At 40.2% G+C, this 26,340-nt stretch overlaps 1 non-coding gene and 1 pseudogene across 1 annotated transcript; one reads left to right on the top strand and one right to left on the bottom strand.

Moving 5' to 3' along the window:
* Window positions 1-14,141: 14,141 nt before the first annotated feature.
* Window positions 14,142-14,246, bottom strand: LOC125352149. Its single transcript, XR_007211140.1, has one exon. It is a non-coding gene; the product is annotated as a U6 spliceosomal RNA (small nuclear RNA).
* A 9,276-nt stretch (window positions 14,247-23,522) lies between these two features.
* Window positions 23,523-25,093, top strand: LOC125351118 (annotated as a pseudogene).
* Window positions 25,094-26,340: the final 1,247 nt, after the last annotated feature.

The raw sequence follows: 26,340 nt of genomic DNA, 5'->3' as shown, positions 1-26,340 counted from the left end.
TTTGCCCTGCAGAAGCTCTGCAGTTTGATGCAGTCCCATTTGTCCATCCTTTCTTTGATTTGTAGCATTTCTGGGCCTTTATTAAGGAAGTTTCATCCTGTGCCAAGGAGCCATGTGACATTCCCCACCACCATTCTCAGTGGATAGAATTTACAATCCTAGAGAATAAATTATAGAGGAGTATGTGGAACAATGGAAGTATTATTTTAAAACAATGTCATACGAGATGTCAAGAGCTTAAAAGGATAAAAATCATCAGTTATTTTGTTTTTGTTTTTGTTTTTTTGCCAATCCTGAGGCTTGAACTCAGGGCCTGAGCACTGTCCCCAGCTTCTTTTTGCTCAAGGCTGGCACTCTACCACTTGAGCCACAGCGCTACTTATGGCCTTTTCTATATATGTGGGGCTGAGGAATCAAACCCAGGGCTTCATGTATACAAGGCAAGCACTTTACCACTAGGCCATATTCCCAGCCTCCCAAATCATCAATATCTTCAAGGGGGCTCCAGGAAACATAGTTTACTGAGCTTAATGTTTTATTCCAACACAGTTCTGGGATGGATTAAAAAAAAAATTCTGAGGGTTTAGAAAACATTTGTCTAGGCTTGTGTCTTATGGATCTAGAAAAGGCAATTCACACCACTGTCTTCACAAATGTATTGATAATTGTCCTACCAAGGACCATGAAATATCATACCTGTTTCTATTTCATACAGAAATGCCCTTTGGACTGATGATAGTTGTGTTATCCTGAGTCAGAATGGCTTTTTTAGGTTTAAGTCCTACCAAAATAACCCTTTGTGTGCTTGAATTATTGTAGTGACTTGATAAGTCAATCAATCAGCATCTTTGCACTAGCATTGTTCAATCAATTGCTTAACTAGGTTGGTGGAGAAACAGCACAGAACAAGAATAGAGTTTGGTTGGATTTGTAACTCTATTCTTCGTTCATAGACACTGCAGATATTTGAAAAGCTATTAGGCAACATATAATTAGAATCTTATATTTCTTACTTTGCCCTAATTGTGTCATTCAAAAAAATCTAACATGAGGAGGAAAATATCATAAATATGCAGAAAGATTTATATGACTTACATGAGTGGAAAAACTAGAAATGGGGAGGAGAAAGATGGCGCCAACAGAATAGGGAGGCACCCCGACTCGCTCCAATTGAATAGCGAGCTGGGAACTCCAACCCCCAACACCCCATCAAGAACCCAGCAAAACCAGCAGCCAGAAGCAGTGGAGAAACGCAGGAAAACAAAAAGGAGCAAAAAAGAAGAACCGAAAACCTACACGGAGCTGGAGACTCTCCGGGACACCCTCCCCCCACCAGCCAACCCTGGCCCAAACAAGGCCAGGCTGGGAAAGGGAAACCCGGCGATCGGCAGACAGGCTGCCAGGAGCGCAGAATTCATATAGCGGGAGACCCCACGGTCACAAGGCAGGGTGCGGACCAAGACACACACCGGCAGCCATGAGAAGTTTGGGTCCACACCGGGTTCGGACAAGGGAACCCAGCGCGGCAGAAAGAGGGAACCGGGGAAGCCACCATGACACTCCGCCAACCCCTGAAGGGCCAACGGCTGCGCGAGACACTCACACAAAGCAGCAACTGTGAGTCCCCCATTATCCCCTCCCCCAACGGGAGACCAGCTATCAGAGACCCAAGCCCAACAAAGAAGCTAGATCTCCCTCCCCACCCCCGAGGGAACAAAGAACCCCCAAATCAGGCGGGGAGCTCCGATCAGGCGCTGGGAAGTCAGTTTAGCAGGGGAAGGGCGGAGCAGCCCCAAGGCCCCACAGGTTCCTGAACTAGCAGGACCGGCCCCGCCCCTTCCCAACAGGGGCCGGGGGACAGCCGGCAGGGCAAGCCCCACCCGAGGCTCCTGGACCTCGCAGACTCTTACAACTAAAATCACAGGCACTGGTGGGCAATACCAGCCCAGCAGGGCCACCTGAGCCTGATCACGTCCCCCCCCCTCACAGTGGAGGCGAGGTCTGAGGGTGCCAAGCCACACCCAGACAGTCGATCCCACTGGGCCCCACACATACCGCCCCCCCCCGACGGACTCGCGGGAGGGTGCAAGCATAACCCTACAACCCCGGGCTCGCTCTGGGAGGCATATCCCGCTAAAGTGCCTGTTGAAGTGGATGCACAGCACACAGGAGGGCGGGGCCCCCGGCGACAGCGCCCGCTCTGGTAGGTGTACCCTGCACTGGTGGGCGGGACCACAGCAGCAGCACCTGCTGCCGTAGTTATGCCCACACAGGAGGGAGGTAAGAGCTACAAACCAAACCTGAGAAGCCATCCAGATTTCCAGATGCACAAATCACAAAGAAACATAACTCAGTTCATCAAAGGGCAAGCCAACTCGCCAGCTCCAAAAAGCAGCACGACTGAAGAGGAGATGGAGACTAAAAAAGCAAATGAGGCCATGTTAACAGGAATGATCGAAAGCATGAGAAATGAAATCAGAAAACAATTCCAGGACTTTAGAGCGGAAATCTGGAAGGACACCCAGGAAGCCAAGAAAGAAATGGAAGCAAAAATGGATACAATGCAAGCCTCGTTTAAAGAAATGGAAGCAAAAATGGATACAATGCAAGCTGCCTTTAAAGAAAATCTCCACATCCTGAGAATTGAAATGCACGAAAAAATAGATTTAAAACACAATTCTTGGGCTGGGGATATGGCCTAGTGGCAAGAGTGCCTGCCTCATATACATGAGGCCCTGGGTTCGATTCCCCAGCACCACATATACGGAAAATGGCCAGAAGTGGCGCTGTGGCCCAAGTGGCAGAGTGCTAGCCTTGAGCAAAAAGAAGCCAGGGACAGTGCTCAGGCCCTGAGTCCAAGCCCAGAACAGACCAAAAAAAAAAAAATACAACTCTTTAAAGGAAGAAATTTCCACGATCAGAGCTGATATGACAACCATAAATAGCTCTCTGACATCCATAAACTCCGCAATTGAAACCATAACACAAAGAGTGGACCATATAGAATCCAGAATCTCTCGCCTGGACGATGAAGCAGCTGACAACAACCAGAAAATGACCACACTCCAAGAAAAGGTGAAGCTTCAGGGAAGACTAATCCAGGAACTAATGGACAAAGACAAGAGATATAATCTGCACATGATTGGAATAGAAGAAGGAGCCGAATACCAGAACAGAGGGCTTAATCATGTTCTCAATAAAGTTATTGCAGAAAACTTCCCCAACCTCACAGGGGACCCCATCCAGGTAACCGAAGCCTATAGGACACCTGGCAGGCCAGACCCCAGGAAAGCCACCCCAAGGCACATAATATTCAAGACTACAGACCTCAAGATTAAAGAGCAAATTCTGAATTCAGCCAAAGTGAAGAAGGAAACTTTCTTCAATGGGAAGAGGATTCGAATAACATCTGACTTATCCACACAAACTTACCAAGCTCGAAGTGAGTGGAAGAACACCATCCAAGTACTTCAGAGTAACAATTTACAACCTCGGATCAAATATCCAGTGAAATTGGAGTTCACATTCGAGGGAAAAACCAGATCTTTCCACACCAAAGAGGAGCTAAAGGAGTATGTGAATAAAAAACCAGCCCTGCAGCGAATATTAAGAGGGGAACCCCACCCAACAGAGATCGTAAAAGACACACAGACAAAATCAGAAAGAAACTTCAATAGCCAAAGTCCAGCAGAAAGACCAGCTCACTAAAGACAAGAAAAAAAAAAAAAAAAAGAGGAAAAAACAGCCCAACAAGAAAATGGAAGGAGAAAAAACACCCTTATCCTTGATCTCTTTAAATATAAATGGTTTAAACTCCCTGATAAAGAGGAGCAGACTGGCAGAATGGATTCGCAAACAAAAAGTTAACATCTGCTGTCTACAAGAGACCCACCTTACAGCAAGGGACAAAAACAGGCTTCGAATGAAAGGATGGAGCAAGATCTACCAAGCAAATGCACCCATCAAAACGGCAGGTGTAGCCATTCTGATCTCAGACAAGCTGGACTTCTCATTAAAGTCAACTCAAAAAGACAAAGAAGGACACTACATATTAATACAAGGAAAAATCCAGACTCAAGAAATCACGGTGATAAATGTATACTCACCGAACAAAAGAGGCCCTACATATGTCAAGCAAATTCTCACAGAATTACAGAGCAAGATAGACGCAAACACAATCATAGTGGGTGACTTTAATACTCCTCTCTCTCCAAGAGACAGATCCAACACCCAGAGGATTAGTAAGGGAGCTGAGGACCTAAATAACACCATTTCCCAAATGGATTTAACAGACCTATATAGAACCTTCCACCCTACAGAGACCCAATACACCTTCTTTTCAGCAGCCCATGGATCATATTCCAAAATAGACCACGTCATAGCCCACACAAAGAACCTCAGCAAATACAAAAGTATTGACGTCATCCCATGTATTATATCTGATCACAGTGGATTAAAGGTAACCCTCAACAACAAAGGATACCACAGAGGCTATACACACTCTTGGAGGCTAAACCCCATGCTGCTATCCAACACTTGTGCCACAGACCAAATTAAAGATGAAATCAATGAATTCATAAGCCACAATGACAAGGAAAACACATCACAAAGAAACCTATGGGACACAGCTAAGGCAGTACTGAGGGGCAAGATCATTGCACTCAGCACCCACATTAAAAGAATGGAAGCAGAGCAGGTGAATACCCTCACGATGAAACTAAAACAACTGGAGAAACAAGAAATGACATAATCTAAAACGACTAGGAGGGGAGAGATCACAAAGATTAAAGAAGAGATAAATCTGATTGAAAATAGAAAGACCATTCAACAAATAAACAAGACTAAAAGCTGGTTCTTTGAGAAAATAAACAAAATTGACAGACCCCTTGCAAGACTTACAAAAAAAAGAAGAGAAGAGACTCATATACGTAAAATCAGGGACTCCACCGGAAAAATTACAACAAGCACACACGATATTCAAACAATCATAAGGAGGTAGTTCCAAAACCTCTACTCAGCAAAAAACAATAATATTACAGAAATGGATCAATTCTTAGAGAAGTACAAACTGCCCAAACTGAACCAAGAAGAAATAAATCAACTAAATAAACCAATAACTTACAGTGAGATACAGGAGGTAATCAAAAACCTTCCTACTAAGAAAAGCCCAGGCCCAGATTGATTCACCAACGAATTCTACAAAACCTTTAGTGAGGAGCTAATTCCAATACTCCTCAAACTCTTCCGCGAAATAGAAACGGAGGGAGAAATCCCAAACTCATTCTACGAAGCTAATATCATACTCATTCCCAAACCAGGCAAAGACCCAACAAAAAAAAGAGAACTACAGACCAATATCACTAATGAACACAGACGCAAAGCTCCTCAATAAAATATTAGCTAACAGGATCCAGAAACTGATCAAGAAAATCATACATCATGACCAAGTAGGCTTCATCCCTCAGTCACAAGGATGGTTCAACATCCGTAAATCAATCAACGTAATTCACCACATAAACAGAACTAAAATTAAGAATTACATTGTTATCTCAGTCGATGCCCAAAAAGCCTTTGACAAAATACAACATCCATACCTATTAAAAGCTTTGGAGAGAACAGGAATAGATGGAACATTCCTCAAAACAATAAAAGCCATATACAACAGACCAACTGCTAATATCATATTAAAGGGAGAGAAACTTAAATCATTCCCCCTAAACTCAGGAACAAGACAAGGATGCCCACTCTCCCCACTTCTGTTTAACATAGTGTTGGAATCCCTAGCCATAGCAATAAGGCAAGAGGAGAACATCAAAGGGATCCACATTGGCAAGGAAGAAATCAAGTTATCCCTATTCGCAGACAACATGATCTTATATCTGAAGGACCCAAAAAACTCAGTACCCAAACTCCTACACCTAATAAACCAATTTGGCAAAGTAGCAGGATACAAAATCAATCCACAAAAGTCAGCAGCTTTTCTGTACACCAGCAATATACAAACAGAAAAGGAAATTATGGGGGCTGGGGATATAGCCTAGTGGCAAGAGTGCCTGCCTCGGATACACGAGGCCCTAGGTTCGATTCCCCAGCACCACATATACAGAAAATGGCCAGAAGCGGCGCTGTGGCTCAAGTGGCAGAGTGCTAGCCTTGAGTGGGAAGAAGCCAGGGACAGTGCTCAGGCCCTGAGTCCAAGGCCCGGACTGGCCAAAAAAAAAAAAAGAAAAGGAAATTATGGAAACAATTCCATTTACAGTAGCCAAAAAAAGAATAAAGTACCTAGGGATCAACTTAACCAAGGATGTGACGGACCTATTCAATGAAAACTATAAAAATCTAATAAGGGAAATCAAAGAAGACACAAGGAGATGGAAAGACCTCCCATGCTCATGGGTAGACAGAATCAATATAGTGAAAATGGCCATATTGCCCAAATTGTTATACAAATTCAATGCAATACCTATCAAAATCCCAGCCACATTCTTCACTGAAATAGAGAAACCATATGGAACAGCAAAAAACCTAGAATAGCCAACGCAATTCTAGGCAAAAAAAATAGTGCAGGAGGTATCACAATACCAGACTTCAAGCTCTACTACAAGGCCATCATAACAAAAACAGCATGGTATTGGTATAAAAACAGATCGGAAGACCAATGGATTAGAATTGAAGACCCAGAAATAAAACCGCACTCTTACAGCCAACTGATATTCGACAACGGAGCTAAAGACATACAATGGAATAAACGTAGCCTCTTCAACTACTGGTGCTGGGAGAACTGGGCAGCCATATGCAGAAAACTCAAAGTAGACCCAAGCCTATCACCATGCACCAAGATCAACTCAAAATGGATCAAGGACCTCAACATCAGACCTGAATCCTTGAAACTACTGAAGGACAGAGTAGGAAAGACACTAGAACTTATAGGCACAGGAAGGAACTTCCTGAATAGAGTCCCAGGGGCACAACAAATAGGGGAAAGACTCGACAAATGGGACTACTACAAATTAAAAAGTTTCTGCACAGCTAAGGACATAGCCACCAAAATAGAAAGACAGCCAACGATATGGGAAAGGATATTTACCAGCACAGTAACAGACAAAGGCCTAATATCGGTCATCTACAGAGAACTCAAAAAACTAAGCCCCTCCAAGCCCAATAAACCTATTAGGAAATGGGCAAAAGAGCTAAAGAGAGACTTCACAAGAGAAGAGATAAACATGGCAAAGAAACATATGAGGAAATGCTCAACATCCCTGCTAGTAAAGGAAATGCAAATAAAAACAACCCTGAGATACCACCTCACCCCAGTTAGAATGGCCTATACTCTGAACTCAGGAAACAACAAATGCTGGAGGGGCTGTGGGGAAAGAGGAACCCTTCTCCATTGTTGGTGGGAGTGCAAATTAGTACAACCACTTTGGAGAACAGTATGGATGTTTCTCAAAAAGCTCAATATAGACCTACCCTATGACCCAGCCATACCACTCCTAGGCATCTATCCTAAACAGCAAATCCCAAGATATCAAAAAGACATTTGTACTTCCATGTTTATCGCGGCACAATTCACAATAGCCAAAATATGGAAACAACCCAGATGCCCCTCCACAGACGAATGGATCCAAAAAATATGGTACTTATACACAATGGAATACTACATAGCGATTAGGAATGGTGAAATATTGTTATTCGCAGGGAAATGGTCAGAACTCGAACAAATAATGTTGAGTGAGACAAGCCTAGAACACAGAAAACAAAGCGGCATGATCTCCCTGATATATGACTGTTAACAAAGGGAGATGGAGAGACAGTAGAGACCAAGTCTGTGAATACTGTATATGTTCTTGATACATTGTATATTGCATATATGTCTACCTGACCTAGACAAGGGATAGAAAAACAGGTCGTAAGATATCACAAGAAATGTACACACTGCCCTACTATGTAACTGCACCCTTTTTGCACAACACCTTGTAAAAAAATTTATGTTCAATTAATAAAAAAAAGAAAAAAAACTAGAAATGACACACTTACAAGACGTAGAATGACATTTTACAAGAAATAGTAAGGCTCCACAATTGAAACAGTACTTGCAAAGAGTTTATTCCACATAGTATATTCTATGAGGCACTGGAGACTCCACAATGAGGATGAGAGACATGGGGACAGACTTTTCTAGAATAACAACTTAAAGTCCAATTAACGAAAAAGCAAGAGGGTTTGTAGGCAAGGGTCAGTTGGTAGAGCCCTAGCCTATGAGTGCAAGTGTCAGGTGCCAAGTCTGAGCTCCAGTCCTGCAAGAGGACAACTCTCAACATAGTATGCTATTTACTATGTGTATATATATATATATATGTAAATATATTTGTGTATATGTATAAAATGTGTATATTAGTATATCTACATATCATATATATTTTATATATTCATATATATTGTATACACACATATACATATACATATACATATATATATATATATATATATATATATATATGTGAGCCAAGATCACACCTGTAATCCTAGCCATCAGGAGGCGAGATCTGAGAATCTTGGTTGAAAGCCAGCCCAGGCAGGAAAGTCTGAAAGACCCTCCTCTCCAATAAACTACTCAGAAAAGGCCAGAAGTGGTGCTGTGGCTCAAGTGGCAGAGTATTATTAGCCTTGAGCAGAAGCAGCTCAGGGACAGTGCCCAGGCCTTAAGTTCAAGCCCCAGAACTGGCTATGCATATAATATATACTATATATACAAACACTTGTGTATATATATATATATATATATATATACAATATATATGGATATATGGATATATATATCCATATATATACATACATACAGAAATAAATCTCAGCTTCTTGAGTAGCTAGGTTTAAAGCAGTGAGCCATCAATGCTGGGCTAACATCATGTTTTTCATTACCTTGTATATTTTAGATGATTATAACTAACACTGATACAAACATCCTTGAGTTGCAACTTTACCTATTTTTTATTATTATTTCCTTTAAGCAAATGCCCAGGGTGAATGTGTTGCATGTATGTCAACACACACTGTCATGTCTTCCAGAGTTTGTACTTCTGGAACAGTGTGTCTGAGTTCTTGTTTCCCCACATACACATGAAGATAGTGTTTTCAGTTTCCTATTGGCACTTAGTGAAGTTACTCCATGCTCATAGTTCTAAACTCTTGCAGGACTTGTGTTCTAAGTGGCTAATCTTAGAATACATGTGGGCTCATGGAGTGACAGGCAGACCAGAGGGGATGAATGTTTTAAATAAGATAATACATAGGTGGGAAGGATATTATAGTGACTAGCTTTTCTTGTTAAGTTATCTTTGAATCTTCCCCCTCATTTTCATCAGGAAAAGTCTTCTTCCAGCAGACAAATAGAATATAATCTCCTTTGGATGCCTTTAGATTTTTTTTCCAAAAATGATTTAGACTTCTCTGTTTCTTTTTTTCTTTTCTACCTTTCTTCCTTCTTTCTTTCCTTCTTCCTTCCTTCCATCCTTCCTTCCTTCCTTCTTTCCTTCCTTCCTCTTTCTCTTTCTCTTTCTTTCTTTCTTCCTTTTGTTTTTGGCCAGTTCCAAGGCTTGAACTCAGAGCCACATTTGAGCCACAGCTCCACTTCAGCTTTTTGCTGGTTAATCGAGATGGTTTTAAACCTTTACCCTGAGATCTCAACCTCCTGGACAGTTGAGAAATTATACTCAGTATACCTTATAGGTACTTCTATCATAGGACATATCATAATGTAATATATTTGTTTTTTCCTCTTTGGCTGTCTTAGAACATTATGTATGCCTGTAAATAAAGACCATATCTCATCTCATGGACAGCCCTAAGCACATATGGTGGCAATAAAATAAATGTTGGTTGCATGAGTGGACAGATGTTTTTAAAAATAAACTCAAAAAAATAAAGATTCTGGTTTTTATTTGGGTGACCTGTGAGTATTTCATGACTCTTAGGATTTAAGGTTTGGAAGGAAACACATCAGGTCTATGGTCCTAGTTCTCTTGGAAGTTTGAAACATACTGAAAAAACATAAGGCATGGAGCTGGGAATAAGGCTTAGTGGTAGAGTACTTGCCTCATATATATGAAGCCCAGGGTTTGATTCCTCAGTACCACATATAGAGAAAAAGCCAGAAGTGGCACTGTGGCTCAAATGGTACAGTGCTAGCCTTGAGCAAAAAGAAGCCAGGGACAGTGCTCAGGCCCTGAGTTCAAAGACCCAGGACTGGCAAAAAAAAAAGGCACTTTCAGAGAAAAGGATTGGATGTTATTAGAAGTTTTATCTCAAGGCATGTGATCTATAGGCAAGAACACCTGTTCTTCTGCCTGCATAGTCAGAACATGTCATTGAAGAAAAGGAACTTGCTAGGTTCTATGAAGGAGGGATATTAGCAGATCCTGTCATGTTTGTCTACACTTCATGCTCTTTCCCTGATACACATGGGTAAGCCATTTTAGTTATGCTATTCTACCCCTTCCTGGCCATTATTAATCCCGTAGTAAACATCGCACTAAGGTGGAATCAACCCATTTATTGTACTGAAAAAGAGACTGTTCTTTGGTAAATAGGATTAATTGGTGCTTATCCAGGCTGACAATTAAAGTCCTAGCTACTCAGGAAGCTGAGATCTGAAGATCAAGGTTAGAAGCCAGCCCAGGTAGACAAATATGGGTGACCCCCCAATTAACTAGCAGAAGTCTAGAAGTGAAGCTGTGACTCAAATGGTAGAGCACAAGTCTAGGTGAGACTTATGGACCCTGAGTTTAAGCCCCTATACTGGTACAAACAAAACAAAATGAACAGGTAAAAGGATGCTGGTAGTAATTAATTTCTTCTGGGACTAGACCTGAGAAGGCAGCCAGAGTCACTTGGAGTGGCCATATTCAGCTTTAGATAGAGTAGGAGAATAAGCCATTCTTTAGAGTAAGGAAAATGTTGTAAATGTTCATGAAGAAGAGAGAAAGGCAAACCATATGTAGTCCCACAGAGGAAGGCGAAAGGCAGAAAAGCAGATAGGAAAGGAGAAGAGGAATCAGCTGTTCCCTCCCTCCCTCTCTCCCTCCCTCTTTTCCTCCCTCCTTCCATCTCTGGTTCTGTGTGAGGCCTAGCTAATTCTGTGCTGTACATCCCAGGTGATATCCTTTAGATTCAATTCAAACATTCTCCGACTTTACTTGTTGTTTAAGTGGGGTTTGTTATTTACAATTCAAGAATTTGATCCTGGAGCTTGAACTCAGAGCTAGGGTACTGTCCCTGAGCTTTTTTGCCCAAAACTAGCACTCTACCACTTGAGTCAACTCCATTTTTGGTGTTCTGGTAGTTAATTGTAGATAAGAGTTTCTCAGATCTTCCTTCCAGTACTGGCTTTCAACTGGGATCATCAGATCTCAGCCTCCTAAATAGAAAGGATTACACCCATGAGCCAATGGTGCCCAGCTTAATTTAAGGAATTTTAACAAACCATTAGCGTGGTTTTACATGAATAGCAGGGCTTTTAAAAATTGCTATCCTCGTAAAGCCAGGGCTCTTTCTCAAAAGACACATTAGAAGGCATGAAGATAGGGTGTCATATCACTATTCCTGATGCTCAGTGAGGAAATCAGCCTAAAAAAAGGGTTTTCGGGCTGGGGATATAGCCTAGTGGCAAGAGTGCCTGCCTCGGACACACGAGGCACTAGGTTCGATTCCCCAGGTTCGATTCCCCAGCACCACATATACAGAAAAAACGGCCAGAAGCGGCTCTGTGGCTCAAGGGGCAGAGTGCTAGCCTTGAGCGGGAAGAAGCCAGGGACAGTGCTCAGGCCCTGAGTCCAAGGCCCAGGACTGGCCAAAAATAAATAAATAAATAAATAAATAATAAAAAAGGGTTTTCTTTTCTTTCTTTATTTATTTATATTAATTTTATTGTAAAGGTGATGTACGGGGGTTATAGTCGGGTAAATAGTACATTTCTTCTTTGCTCTCTCCCAGCTTGTCTCCCATCCCCACTCACAAGTTACACAGTTTATTTTCAACATAGTGTCTAGTGAGTACCACCACTACATTTGCTCACTCTGTGTCCCTCCATTTCTGTGCCCTCCTTACCCTCCCAAAGAGAGATAAATGAACAAACAAGACAAACAGAAAAGAAAACAATAACAACAAAGAAAATAACCCTTCTGTTTCCATTTCCTGGGATTTGTTTTTTTTTTTTTTTTTTTTTTTTGGCCAGTCCTGGGCCTTGGACTCAGGGCCTGAGCACTGTCCCTGGCTTCTTCCCGCTCAAGGCTAGCACTCTGCCACTTGAGCCACAGCGCCGCTTCTGGCCGTTTTCTGTATATGTGGTGCTGGGGAATCGAACCTAGGGCCTCGTGTATATGAGGCAGGCACTCTTGCCACTAGGCTATATCCCCAGCCCACTGGGATTTGTTTTGATCAATGTTATATTATAAGCTCAGAGGCACATAGGCATTATGCCTTTGGGTTCCTTCCCTTAATATCCTCCTTTGGTCTCACTGTGTATGAATGCCTAGAGTCCTATATAATTTATTCTGTCCCAGATTTTACATCTAGCTTCTGAAGAGGAGAGGAAACACTGGTACTGATTTTTATTTCAGAATATTGTTTTAAAATTTTCTCTGTTGGGTGCCAGGGGTTCACATCAACAACCCTAGCTACTCAAGAGTCTGAGATCAGAGAGTCTAGGTTCAGCTTTTCCCCAGGCAGACAAATCCTTAACAATCTTTTTTTTCCATTTGCGGGGCTTGACCACAGGGCCTGGGCTCTGTTTTTCAGCTTTTGGGCTCAAGGGTAGATCTTTGAGTCACAGTGCCACATCTGGTTTTCATGAACATTCCTGCCCAGACTGGCTTCCAATGGCAATCCTCAGATCTCAGCCTCCTAAATAACTAGGATTACAGGCATGAGCCACTGGTGCCTGGCTCCTTGATATTCTTATCTCTAAATAACTAGCAAAAATCCACAAGTAGAGAAGCATAGCTCAAGTGGAATAATACTAGCTGAGAGTCATAAAGCTTATTGAAAGCAGGAAACCCTGAGTTCAAGACTCAGCACTGGCAAAATAAAACAAAATAATAAAATAAATCCCTATTCCTTTAGACAAAAAGATAAAAAGTAAGTATGTAGAAAGAAGTCAATATAAATTACTGTCACTACATTTTAACCATAATAACTACTAATAGGTGCACATGCACATGCTGGTCCTCAGGCTTGAATTCAGGGCCTGGGTACTGTCCCTGAGCTTTCTGTGTTCAAAGCTAGCACTCTACCACTTGACCTACAACTTCATTTCCAGCATTTTTTTGTGGTTAATTAGTGATAAGAGTCTCATCAACAAGTCTCAGCATTGAAGCCCAGGCTGGTTCCAAGCCATAATCCTCATAGCCTGATGAGTAGCTAGGATTACAGGTGTGAGCCACCAGAGCCTGGTTTATTAATTTGTAGTAGTATCTTTCTGTTTTCCTAGCCATGTATATGTTAAAATTAAACTATATTATATTGCATAAATTACTTCTTGGTGTCTTTGTATGTCAATATCATTTTGTGTGTGTGTGTGTGTGTGTGTGTGTGCGCGCGTGCACCAATCCTGGGGCTAGACCTCAAGGCCTGGGTGCTTTCTGTGAGCGTCTTTTGATCAAGGCTAGCACTCTACCACAAGTGAGCCACAGCTCCACTTCTGGCTTTATTGTGGTTAATTGGAGTCTCAGGGACTTTTCTACTTGGGCTAACTTCAAACCTCAATCCTCAGATCTCAGCCTCTTCAGTAGCTAGGATTAGAGGCAGGTAAGCCACCAGTGTCCAGCTATGTCAATATCATTTTTAATAATTATTTCCTAACTTGTTTATGAGATATAATTTAATAATCCCTATTTATGGAGATTTAGGCTATTTCCAATTTTAATTGTCTTTTAAAAAGACATTGACTCTCCTGCAATATTTTTTCTTGTGATATAAATGTAGAGGAGTAGAGATGATTTGTACCTAGGATCATGCTCTCAGAAACCTCTGAAGCTACTCAAGAGGCTGAGATCTGAGAATCATGGTTTGAAGCCTATCAGCCTTGTGAGTAGCAAAGATTATAGATGTAAATCACTGGCACCCAGCTATAATGACATTTTGAAAAAATTATGGAATGTTTTATGAATTTGCACGTAATCTTTGCTCAGAAGCTGTGCTAATCTTCTCTGTATCATTCCTATTTTAGTATATGTCCTGCCAAAACAAACACTTGAACAAAATTTTTTTCCATTCCTGGGCATTTTTGTACCTGATATTCTTTGTGCTCAAGGATAGCACTCTACCACTTGAGCCACAGCACCACTCCAGCTTTTTCTGAGTAGTTTTTGGGAGATAAGAGTTTCATGGACTTTTTTGCCCAGGCTGACTTTGAACTGTGATCCTCACATCTCAGCCTCCTGAATAGCTAAGATTTCAGGTGTGAGCCACCAGAACCTGGCCGAACTTTTTAAACTGACAGTATCTTATTAACTGTAAAATTTCAGAAAACTGTTTTAAGGATACAACAAAGCATCTAAAAATTTACTTTCTTTTATAGAATTTTCTATGCACATATATGTTTTCTATACATATGTATTGGCATATGTACAAGAATGTATGTGTTTATGTGTATATGCACATATACATATATTTGTATATATGTGCACACACACACACACACACACACACACACACACACACACACACACACCAGTTTGAAGCCAACCCCAGACAGAAAAGTTTGAGACTCTTTATCTCCAATTAACCACCAAGGAAATCCAGAAGTAGAAGTGTAGCTCAAGTGATAAAGTGCCAGCCTTGAATGAAAAAGCCAAGCAAGAGTGAATCCCAACACCTGTTCAAAATAACAAACAAATGAGAACCATGATGTTGTAGAAATCTATTTTATGGAATAGAAACATGTTCATGATAGTTTTTAAAAGTCAGTATGTAAATTGAGTGTGTGGAACAGTCTCAAGCATTTTCTTTTATATTTATATACACAAATCTATTTATGTGTATTTCAGTAAAGTGTTCACATACTTTAATTTTTCTTATTTATACAAGGTAAGGTGCTTTATTCTGACATTTCCATACATACATTTAATGTATGAAAATACATTTCATTGTGCTTACACAGTATGAGTTTGTAGATAAGTAATTTTTTACTTTATGTATATAGCTTAATTTATATTTGCAGTTTATATATGATTATATATAAATATATGCTCCTAGATTTAAAATCGAGTTGCATTCCAATAAATTCATCATGAGTTGAAAATACCTGAAATGGAAAATGCATTTCATACACAAAGCTCCTGAACACCATGGCTGAGCAGCATGCACCACAGTCTGACTCCTGCTTTGTCCCTGTGAGCTTCTGACTGACCAGGCTGAGCTCGCTGCTACTAACCAGCTTTACACAAGACAGCCACACCACATAGTCTGGGACAAGATAAAAATTCAAAGTAGAATTTCTACTAACCACAGAGTGAATTTCTGCCACCTGAAAGATGAAAAATGCTCAGTTAAATCACGTTAGACAGCTGTCTGAACATCCATATACGAACCTAGAATAACATTTATCAGTGATTTCTCTGGCCCAAGGGTAGGCTGGGAAAAACATTATGTCCCCTCTAAGTAAAAACAAAAACAAACACACGCACGCACACACACACACACACACACACACACACACTCCCTTTGTGTAATAGCATTAATCTACTCATGATAGCAGTGTTCACAACTGGAACATCTCCCCCTAGAGCTCATCTCCCTAGACAATTGCACTGTGGGTTAAGTTTTTAACACAGATACAGCTGTTCAGTTAGATAGGGAAAACCTTTCATTCTTTGTGTGTGTGAGTTTGGTTTTGCTTTGTTTTTGTTTTTTTTTTGTGTGTGTGTATGTGTCTGTGCCAGTACTGGAGTTTGAACTCAAGGCCTTATATTCTCATATGGCTTTATAGACTTGAGCCACACCTCCACTTTCAGGAAAATCTTCCTCCACGCTGTAAGAAACTAATGTCTGTTAAGGTTACAGAAAAAAAAAAATCTACAGATTAGATAATCTTTTACAATAGGATCATATTATACATGTAAATAAAACAAAAGTGAAAGTTTACAGGTTTGTTGATCAGAACTAATGATCTAATCACTTGTCTAAATTTGCTAAACCAGAGAACAAGATCTCAGGGTATGACCATACTTAACATAAAATAATTGACTATTTCCTTATATAGGAGTAGTAGCTCTAAAAGCTGGGGTAAACTTTTGCAGGTTTTTACGATATTTCTTTTGGTGGGGTCTTGTTATTTTTATTTTGTTTCTTTGTTGTTGTTTTGAGCACTGTTTTGCTATGTAGTCCAGCCTGGCCTCAAACTCACCATCCTCCTCCCTCAGCCCCCAGAGGCCTGTGAATACAGCTGTGAGCCACTGTACCCAGTTGAGTGACACTTTTATAGACATTATCTATATATATTATGTCCTCAGTTCTCCTTTGAGGAATCTTAGTTTTAATTATATCAATAGCTTTAGGCTATAGAATTATTCCATTATCAGTCCTATGCAATCCACAAGGAAAATGGTGTTCAAATTAATGGATTTGACCATTGCTTTTAGAGCTTTGGAGATTCACCATAAAAAAAAATCTCATCTTGCTATTTGAAACCTTCCATGAAACTCACTGACAATACCTTCTCAATATATATAATTGCCACTGTACAGCAAATTGTGAAGTCTTGTGGTTTAGTGAATAACAATAATACTAATAATAATTTTAACTTCTTGGTCTTTATGTAATCATTTACCCAAGGGTCCTAACCTAGTCTTTCTTCTCCTCAAAGAAGTCAGTTATTTTCAAGTTTGAAGTTCCTTTTTAGTCAAGCTCCTTCTGCTCTAATCTCAAAACCATTTTTAAACATGCTGAGCATGAAATTTTATGTAACTCCCATTTCACTTGTTGAATTCTATCTCTGTCTCTTATTATTAGGAGCTCCATGGAAGAGTTAGAGTCTTTTAATTATAAAATAGCTTTCTTACAATAAAATCTTTTTCTACTTTTCTACTATGCTTGTGCATAGGCCTTTTCCTTCAGGCCAGCTTGAAACAAATACTATACAATCATTAGCAAAGCTGGTAAGCATGTTTACTTGAAAAGACGAATAAGATCCTAATTTTGGAATCCTGGTCTTTGGGCATCTCTGAATGTGGAAGATGATATGAGAGATGAGCTCATAACAGTTTGTTCAAATCTTCTCTGGGTCTAGCACACCACTACGAATGTACTAGGGCTCATTCCCACCCTAATTGCCTGTTTTGATATTCTTGCTCTCTATACCTGGCACTTACTAGGGTGGACAGGAATAGTAACTGCTAAGGGAGACTGAATTCAAAGCCTTCTGCGTCTACAGAATTATACATCAGAGGTCACAGAATTTAATACCTTGATTATAATTAATGAATGAATTAAATTTGCCTCCTCTTTAGACCATACATTTTGCTGCTGTTTACCCATTCTCAAAAAAGATAGTACTTACTACAAAGTAAAGGTTGAACAATAATTTATTAAATGAGTGAATTCTCTCTCTCTCTTTCAACCCTGGTTCCCATTTTCATCAGCAAAAGGAATTGGTCAAAAGGAAGCTGTGAAGAGGGTAGCCATTACAGTCAATTTCAGAAAACAGTCCATTGCTAGGCAAAATTTGACCTCAAGCCTCAATGTCATCTACAATGAATATGCCTTCACACTGACAACTGGGTGACATTTCAGTAAACTGTTGCAGTGAGCTACACTGGACCTTTATATTTTTTAGGTGTTGGTACTGGGACTTGAACTCAGGGCCTGGAAGCTATCCATTAGCTTTTTCACTGAAGAGTACAACTCCACTCTGGCTTTTTGATGGCCAGTTGGAGACAAGAATCTCAGAAAAAGCTGAAAGTGGTGCTATGGCTCAAGTGGTAGAAAACTAGCCTCTGAGCACAAAAGCTCAAGGATAGAGCTCAGGCCCTGAGTTCAAGCCTCAGGACAGCACAAAGAAAGGATGGAAGGGAGAGAGGGAGGGAGGAAGGGAGGGAGGGAGGGTGGGAGGGAGGGAGGGAGGGAGGGAGAGAGAGGGAAGGAGGGAGGGAGGGAACTGAATAATGGAGACAATATTCAAGTCTACTTCTATTTGAATCTAGAACCTAAGATTTTATCTACAATATCCTCTGCCTTTGCCAGCTAAAATTCAAGATTTCTGGGTTTTAGTTTAATTTTCCATACTTAGAAAATGTACTTTGTTGACTTCCATTTTCCAAAACCTTCCTGATGTTTGTCTTATCAGACTATTATCCATGTTGGTTAACATTCCTTTTGCACTCTAAAACAAGGGCATTTCCCCGTTGTTTGGTAGAGTTAATGAATGTCAACAATATGCAGCTAGTTCGTGGTAACTTTGGGTTTGGGATTTTTTTTTGTTATTGTTGCTTGTCTGGTTGATTAGTTGTTTTTTTGTGATGAGATCATAGCCCAAACTAATCAGAATTCACTCTGTATCCCAGTCTGACTCAATAATCCCTCTGACTCAACCTCCTAAGTGCTAGGATTACTGACGTAACCAAGCCTGGTTTGGTTATTGGTAGTTTTTAGTTTTATAACCTTGATAACTTCCTCTCTACTTATTCTATCAATGTACATGATGTCTACTTCTATCAAATTTGCTTAATGGATGGGGAATTCTGATGTTAGTTGCATAGATACTTAGGATTGTTGTCTACTTAGTAAATTAACTCTTTCATAATTATGTAATGTCTCTGTCAGTAATTTTCTTCTCTCTGAAGTTTAATTTGCTCAATTTAGTTACTCAGTTTTCCTTTTTTTTTCTTTTTTCTTTTCTTTTGTTTGTTTTTGCTGGTCCTGGGGCTTGAACTCAGGGCTCGAGTGTTGTCCCTGAGCTATGCTCAAGGCTAGCACTCTACCACTTGAGCCACAGCGCCACTTCCAGCCTTTTCTAAGTAGTTTATTGGAGATAGTCTCATGGACTTTCTTTCTAGAGCTGGCTTCAAACCACAATCCTCAGATCTCAGCCTCCTGAGTAGCTACGACAGCAGCCATGAGCCACCTGTACCTGGCTTCAGCTTTCTTTTGAACAGTGTCTATATTACGTATTTTTCCATTCTTTTATTTTTAACCAACCATGATATTATATTTAAAATGTACTTGATGAGTTTTAAATTTGTCTTTTTGTCCATTCTGACACTATCTGCCTTTACTTTTTCACTTTTTTGGTGGTACTGGGTAATAAGCTCACAGCCTGTGCTTGCTAGGCAAGTACTCTACCACTGAAGACATACCCCAAGCAAGTCCTTTTAGTTTGGTTTCATATAAAGTCTCATCTTTTTACCCAAGGTGGCTTGGGTCTTCATCCTGCTGCCTTATAAGCAGCTAGAGTTGCAGGCACATACCGCTTTTTTTTGAGACAGGATCTTACTAAGGTTTGCATTTACCACAATGCTCCTCAATACTCATGGTTATGGTGGCACTATTCACAATAGCTAAGGTATAGAACCAGCCTAAGGTGCCTATCAACAGATACACGGATAAGGAAAATGTCATTTATGGTCACAGTGGATTGTTATTCAGCCATACCTACAAATGAAATCATGTCACCTGCACAAAAAAATAGATGGAACCGGAGAATATCATACTAAGTAAAATAAGCCAGATACAGAAAGCCACACATACTCACACATATACACACAAATAGGGATTACACAGATAGAAAGACAGACACAAAGACAGAGACATAGAAAGAAAAAGATACAGAGAGAAAAAAAACCTGGATGTAGAAAGTGAAGACCATTTTGGAAGGAGAAGGAAACACAAGGTATAGAAAGGAGGATAGAAAGGATCAATCAAAGAAAAATATATGAATATATGGAAACTTTACAGTGAAATCCATTAATTTGTGCAGTTAATAATTAGTAACTTGGTTCTAAGTACTTTGGTGCCAAAGTCTAACTGCTGAAGAAGGAATATTGCCAGATTCATTTCTCTCCAATGAGGTCTTTTGACTGAAGTCAAACTGTAAACCCTCCTGTTTCAAAGTAAGATGTGATTTGAATGTATCTGGCCTTTCAACACTGTTCTGCTGGAACCTTATACTTGATGTGATGTTATTGAGAAGTGGGGTCTTGAGGGATGTGATTAAGTCATGAACACTCCACTCTCATTAAAAGATTATGGAATGAAGTTGAAGGGAGTGTCATAATCTCTTCCATTCCTTTTGCCCTCACACAATGTGAGGTCACTGTAGTTGTATTCTTCAGAAGATACAGCAATAAGTCACTATCTTGGAAGTTGAAAATTGGCTCACATATGCCAGCTCCTTGATCTTCTAGCCTTCAGAATTGTGAGAAATTAATTTCTATTATTTATTTTTTAAAAATAATGAATGAGGTTTTGTTTTGTTTTGTTGGTTTGGGTGTTGGCTTTTTGAAACAGCATTGCACTATGCAACCCAGCTGGCTTCAAGCTCAGAATCCTCCTGCTTCAGCCTAGCCTGTTCTGAGATTACCGGCATATGCCATCACACCCAATGCAAATGAGTTTTAATAAAAAGGAAATTTGTGCCATAGATTTAAGCGTATAACAGCCTTCTTTATATTTTAGAGCAGATTGTAATTGTGTTATGGGCCATCAAAACCTCCAATTAAATTTCTTGAGAACAGTAAGGATTACTTTTATAATTGGAAATGACCAATGCTATTTGAAAATACAATAGCTGTACAGGTTGAAGACAAAAGTCTTAAATCTGTGGCTCAGTTTTAAATATGGGAGTTAAAGTCACAGACACAAACCTGCAGGAGTGCCACAGAAACCTGACCTTGGAGCACCACCTTGCTGAGCTCTAGTCAGAGAGAAGAATTAATAGGACCTGAGGGAAATACCTGTTTTCTTTATTCCTCCATTATTATCACCATTCATAGTAGGAGAGAAGGGTTCAAAACTGCAGGTTAATATGATTAGGGGCTGGGAATATGGCTTAGCAGTAGAGTGCTTGCCTAGCCTACACAAAGGCCTGAGTTCGATTCCTTAGCACTACATAAACAGAAAAAGCCAGAAGTGGCGCTGTGGCTCAAGTGGTAGAGTGCTACCCTTGAGCAAAAAGAAACCAGAGACAGTGCTCAGGCCCTGAGTTCAAGTCCATGACAAAAAAAAATCATGTTCACTGCTTCCCCTTGCTACCCATGGCTAAAATTCTGAAGGTCAGGGATAGGAAACTGTTGATGATTTGAGTTTATGGAAAGTGAATCCAAAAATTTACATTTTGAGAAGGAGCAATATGAGAGAAAGATTATGTTCTCTTTAAAAACATAATCAACTTTAATTGATGTGAATCAAATCACTTGACTTGATAGTAGCTGTTTTTTTCCCAACACTTTGTTAGAAGATTCCATATAGATGAGAAGGCTTAAAAATATATTTTTTAGGGGCTGGGGATATGGCCTAGTGGCAAGAGTGCCTGCCTCGGATACACGAGGCCCTAGGTTCGATTCCCCAGCACCACATATACAGAAAACGGCCAGAAGCGGCGCTGTGGCTCAAGTGGTAGAGTGCTAGCCTTGAGCGGGAAGAAGCCAGAGACAGTGCCTCAGGCCCTGAGTCCAAAGGCCCAGGACTGGCAAAAAAAAAAAATATTTTTCACTTAAAGCAGTAAATAAATATGATCAGTCAACTCTGTCTCTGCCTCAAGGAGTAATAATTATTACTTGGAAGATCTTGTAGAGTGAATATTACTGTACCTAAATTATATTTTAACAAATACTGCAAGTACCTAAGTACTTAAACATAGTAGATAGTCAATAAGAGAAAAATAGAAGTGTGTGTGTGTGTGTGTGTGTGTGTGTGTGTGTGTGTGTGTGTGTGTTGAGGCCTGGGTACAGTCCCTGAGTGTTTTTTGCTCGAGGCTAGTACTCTACCACTTGAGCTACTGCTCCACTTCCAGCTGGTTAATTGGAGATTAGAGTCTCACGGACTTTTCTGCCCAGACTGGTTTCAAACTTCAATCCTCAGTTCTCAGTCTCTGAAGTAGCTAGAATTACAGTCGTTTTCACATTTGATATGTGTTGTGTTTTAGGTTAATAGCCAAATAATAGGCCATACCTGTATCTCTAAAAAGGAGGTGGAAAAAGGAATTTTTACCACAAAGGTATGTTTAATAGGCAGTTTAACTTGAAGGTTGACAATGAAATCCCTGTGTATATCCAACGTAAGCTAGTTCAAAAGAAATTGAAGGTGGAAAAAAAGAAATAAAACAGAGATCTAAAAGCAACAGGTAATGATCAACTCTGAGTCACAGTCATACTTACTGGCCAGGGACATTTGAATAAATAATCTGTTTCTCCACAATGCTTAGAGACATTGAAGGAAATGATTCCATAAACATGTAACTGTGCAAATGATAGAACATGAAGTATGCAGCTGCCACCGCAATCAAATAGGGTCAAACAGCATCGGAACTAGAATCTTCAGAACATTATGGGCTTGTTCATTGCTAATAATGGCAAAAGGGTAATTGATTTTGAGCTTTTATGCATATAAAAACTATTGTACAACAGGAGGAACTTTACAAAGTATTGTGGTGCTATGATGTATTATTGCTTCCATTTTATAGATAAGAAAGGGAGTGCAGCTAGAGATATGGTTCAAGTGATAGATGTTTGCCTAGAAAATCCAAAAACCTGAATTCCAACCCCAGTAGGGAAGGGGGACTTAAAGGAGTGAGTGGAACAGCCAAGTGTGGTAGCACAAATGGAAGTCTGAGGCAGGCGGATTGCAAGTTCAAGACTAGTTTAGGTACTCATTAGGACTATCTCAAAAAAAAAAAAGTTGAGGCAAAGAGGGTGAGCTGAATATTCAAAGTTACAAAACTGGTTATTACAGAGGATTGAGTGGAGTATATAAGCATCTTGGTCCTAATTACTTGCCAATCTACAATAATTATTTGCTTGGTAGAAATGCTTTTGATCCTGTTATCTAATAGCAACTTAACATTTGTTGAAGAAAATACTTATATAATATTGTAAAAAGATCTTGTGAAGGAAGACAAATCAACCGAAAATTCAAATGTTTGAGATTTTTAAATAATCATGACTGGGAACTTCCATTTATAGTCTGAGGTTTAAATACTGCTCCCCTCTCCCCTCTTTTTTTTTTTTTTTTAAGACAGCAAAACATTATGGAGAAGACTAGCAGCAAGGCTGCAGGTAGACACACTCTCACCTTCTGTGCCTTATAGAAATAGGATGGAACAAGCCAAAACCCTGATAGAAAGCTCAAGTTCAATCCAACCCCTGGAAATCAAATTCTTTATTTCTTAAAATTGACAATGACCCTATACTTCTTGAAACCAATTCATAGAATGATGTGGTGTTGTAGCATCCAGGAAATAGAGCCTTTATTATTCCATGGTTCAACTTTGATGAAAGAAAAGTTCTGAAGAATCAGGATTCCTGGTTCGGAAGGAAGCCAGGAGGCGGCTGCAGTGGCTGGAAATTTGAGACGTTATTTCAGAAGGGAGCCCAAGATGACAGGTTCTAACGAGTTCAAGCTGAATTAGCCACCCGAGGATGGCATCTCTTTGGTGAAGTTCAGCCCCAACACCTCCCACCTCCGTGTGCCTCTGCGATGTGCCCACCAACCCCATGCACACTGGCACCGTGCGGGACTGCGCCTTCTACGGTCCAACCCGTGCCCGGAGTGGAGGGTTGGATCATCACTTGAAAATGCATGATCTGAATACTGATCAAGAAAATCTTGTTGAACCCATGATGTGTTGAATACTGTCAGGAAGTGAATGTGATGGTTACTGGAAGTTGGGATCAAACAGTTAAATTGTGGGATCCCAGAACTCCTTGTAATGCCAGAACCTTTTCTCAGCCTGAAAATGTGTGCAGCCTCTCAGTGTCTGGAGACCTGCTGGTTGTGGGCACAGCGGGCCGCAGAGTGCTAGTGAGGGACTTAGGGAAGGTGGGCTTTGTGCAGCAGCGCAGGGAGTCCAGCCTGAAATACCAGATTGGATGCATCCAGCCCTTCCCCAACACGCAGGGCTATGTATTAAGGCCAAGTGGCAGTTCAGTACTTGGACCCCAGCCTTGAGGTGCAGAAGAAGAAGTATGCCTTGAAATGTCACAGGCTAAAAGAAAATCATACAGAGCAGATTTGCCCAGTCAATGCTATTTCTTTTTTATTTTTTCTTTTCAAATTTTTATTATCAAACTGATGTACAGAAAGGTTACAGTTTCATACATTAGGCACTGGATACATTTCTTGTACAGTTTGTTACCTTGTCCCTCATACCCCCCTCCCGCCTCCCCCTTTCCCTTCACCCCCCCCCCACGGAGGTGTTCAGTTCACTTACACCAAACAGTTTTGCAAGTATTGCTTTTTGTAGTTGTTTGTCTTTTTTTACCCTGTGTCTCTCAAATTTGGTATTCCCTTTCAATTTCCTACTTCCAATACCAGTATACTCGGTTTCTAATATACTCAGATAAGATAGTGTAGGTACAACCACAGGAAGGTGATACAAGAACATCATCAATAATAGAATCTACAGATACACATAGGACGTTGAAAGTAGTTACAACTGTTTCCATAACATGGAGTTCATTTCACTTAGCATCATCTTATGTGTTCATAAGGGTATAGCTATTGGGCCTTGTGATGCTCTGCTATGACTTCAATGCTATTTCTTTTCACAATATCCACATTACATTTGCCACAGGTGGTTCTGATGGGTTTGTAAATATTTGGAATCCATCTAACAAGAAGCTACTGTGCCAATTCCATCGGTAGCCCACCAGCATCGCATCACTTGCCTTCAGTAATGATGGGACCATGCTTGCAATAGCATCATCATATGTGTATGAAATGGATGACACAGGAACATCCTGAATATGATATCTTCATTCGCCAAGTGACAGACGCTGAAACAAAACCCAAATCACCTAATCATCTCGTGAACATGGTTTCTCTATGGAAAGCTTTGATTGCTTCCTTCAAACACATGCTTATCCCATCGCTGAGGGATGTGTGACAGTCATTGTGCAAATGTTATTTAGTACGTGGATTTCTCTGTTCTCTGTCTTACAAGACATTTGTCTGTGTACTCTGTGCTACCTTGTTCATGGTGGTGAGTCTGTCCCTGTGCTTAGGCTGAAGAATTTCCGCTCCTACTCCAAGCAAGCCTAGTTACAGTCAATGAGTGGTTTGAGCTCTTTTGTAGCATAATAAAAACCTGTTATTTTCCTGCTGTCTAATAAATCAGATCCAGAGCCCTCATGTTGGATTTTTCAAATATTATTAATTAATGTAATTTGCTACCTAAAGAGGCTTTTGTAAAACAAACTCTTCATCAGGGGCATGTTGAGGATGACATTTTACCTTGAAGTCCACTCTGCCTCATTTAATTATATATGCTCTGAAGTATGTTGGTGATACAGTGGTGAATAAAGTGATCTGTTGGAATTAAAAAAAAAAGAATCAGGACTACTGCTTTTCTATGTTGAAGAAAAATTAGAGTTCATTTCATAAATGACTTTCTCTCTTAAAGGGACCATATTAACTTTGAACATACAATGGGTCACTCAGATTGTTTTCACCTTTGTGGGGAGTAGAACTAGAGTTTATGGTTATTTTTTTCCTATTCTGATAATACACAGGCCTTATCATTTATTCCACACACTTCAGCACTTGAATATGTGCAGCTTAAACATCTCATTCATATAATTTTTTAATTGCTTTGTGTTTTTCATATGATTTCCTTAAGCTCTTTAGAGAAAGAAAGAGTCATATTCTTTGGTAGTGAAATGAATGATTATTCACATTAAGTGGCATAGACTATAAATTAGTTCAAGTCAAATTTTACTACAAAGTATTTTTAAGCTATTCTTGCATTTCAGAATTTCACACATTAGAGGCTGGAGGTGTGGCTTAGAAGTTCCTACCTAGGAAGCAGGAAGACTTGTGTGCAAACCCTGGCACTGAAAGAAAAGAAAATAAGTATTTCAGACAACAGTCCTATGATACTATGCTGCAAAGGAGTAGAGGTTATATTTTTAAATTAAATAAATTAACAACTAGTTATCCTAGCTACTCAGGAGGCTGATTCAAGGATAAAGATTCAAAGGCAACCCAAGCAGACAAAACTGAGAGACTCTTATCTCCAATTAGCTAGCAAAAAGCAAGAAGTGGAGGTGTGATTCAAGTGGTAGAGCACTAGCTTTCAGCCAGAAAAAGGTAAGGGATAGCATCCAGACCCTAAGTTCAAGCCCCAGTAACAGT

This window comes from Perognathus longimembris, chromosome 5 (genome assembly GCF_023159225.1).
Source record: "Perognathus longimembris pacificus isolate PPM17 chromosome 5, ASM2315922v1, whole genome shotgun sequence".
Lineage (NCBI taxonomy): Eukaryota > Metazoa > Chordata > Mammalia > Rodentia > Heteromyidae > Perognathus > Perognathus longimembris.
This window is presented reverse-complemented; position numbering and strand designations above follow the sequence as displayed.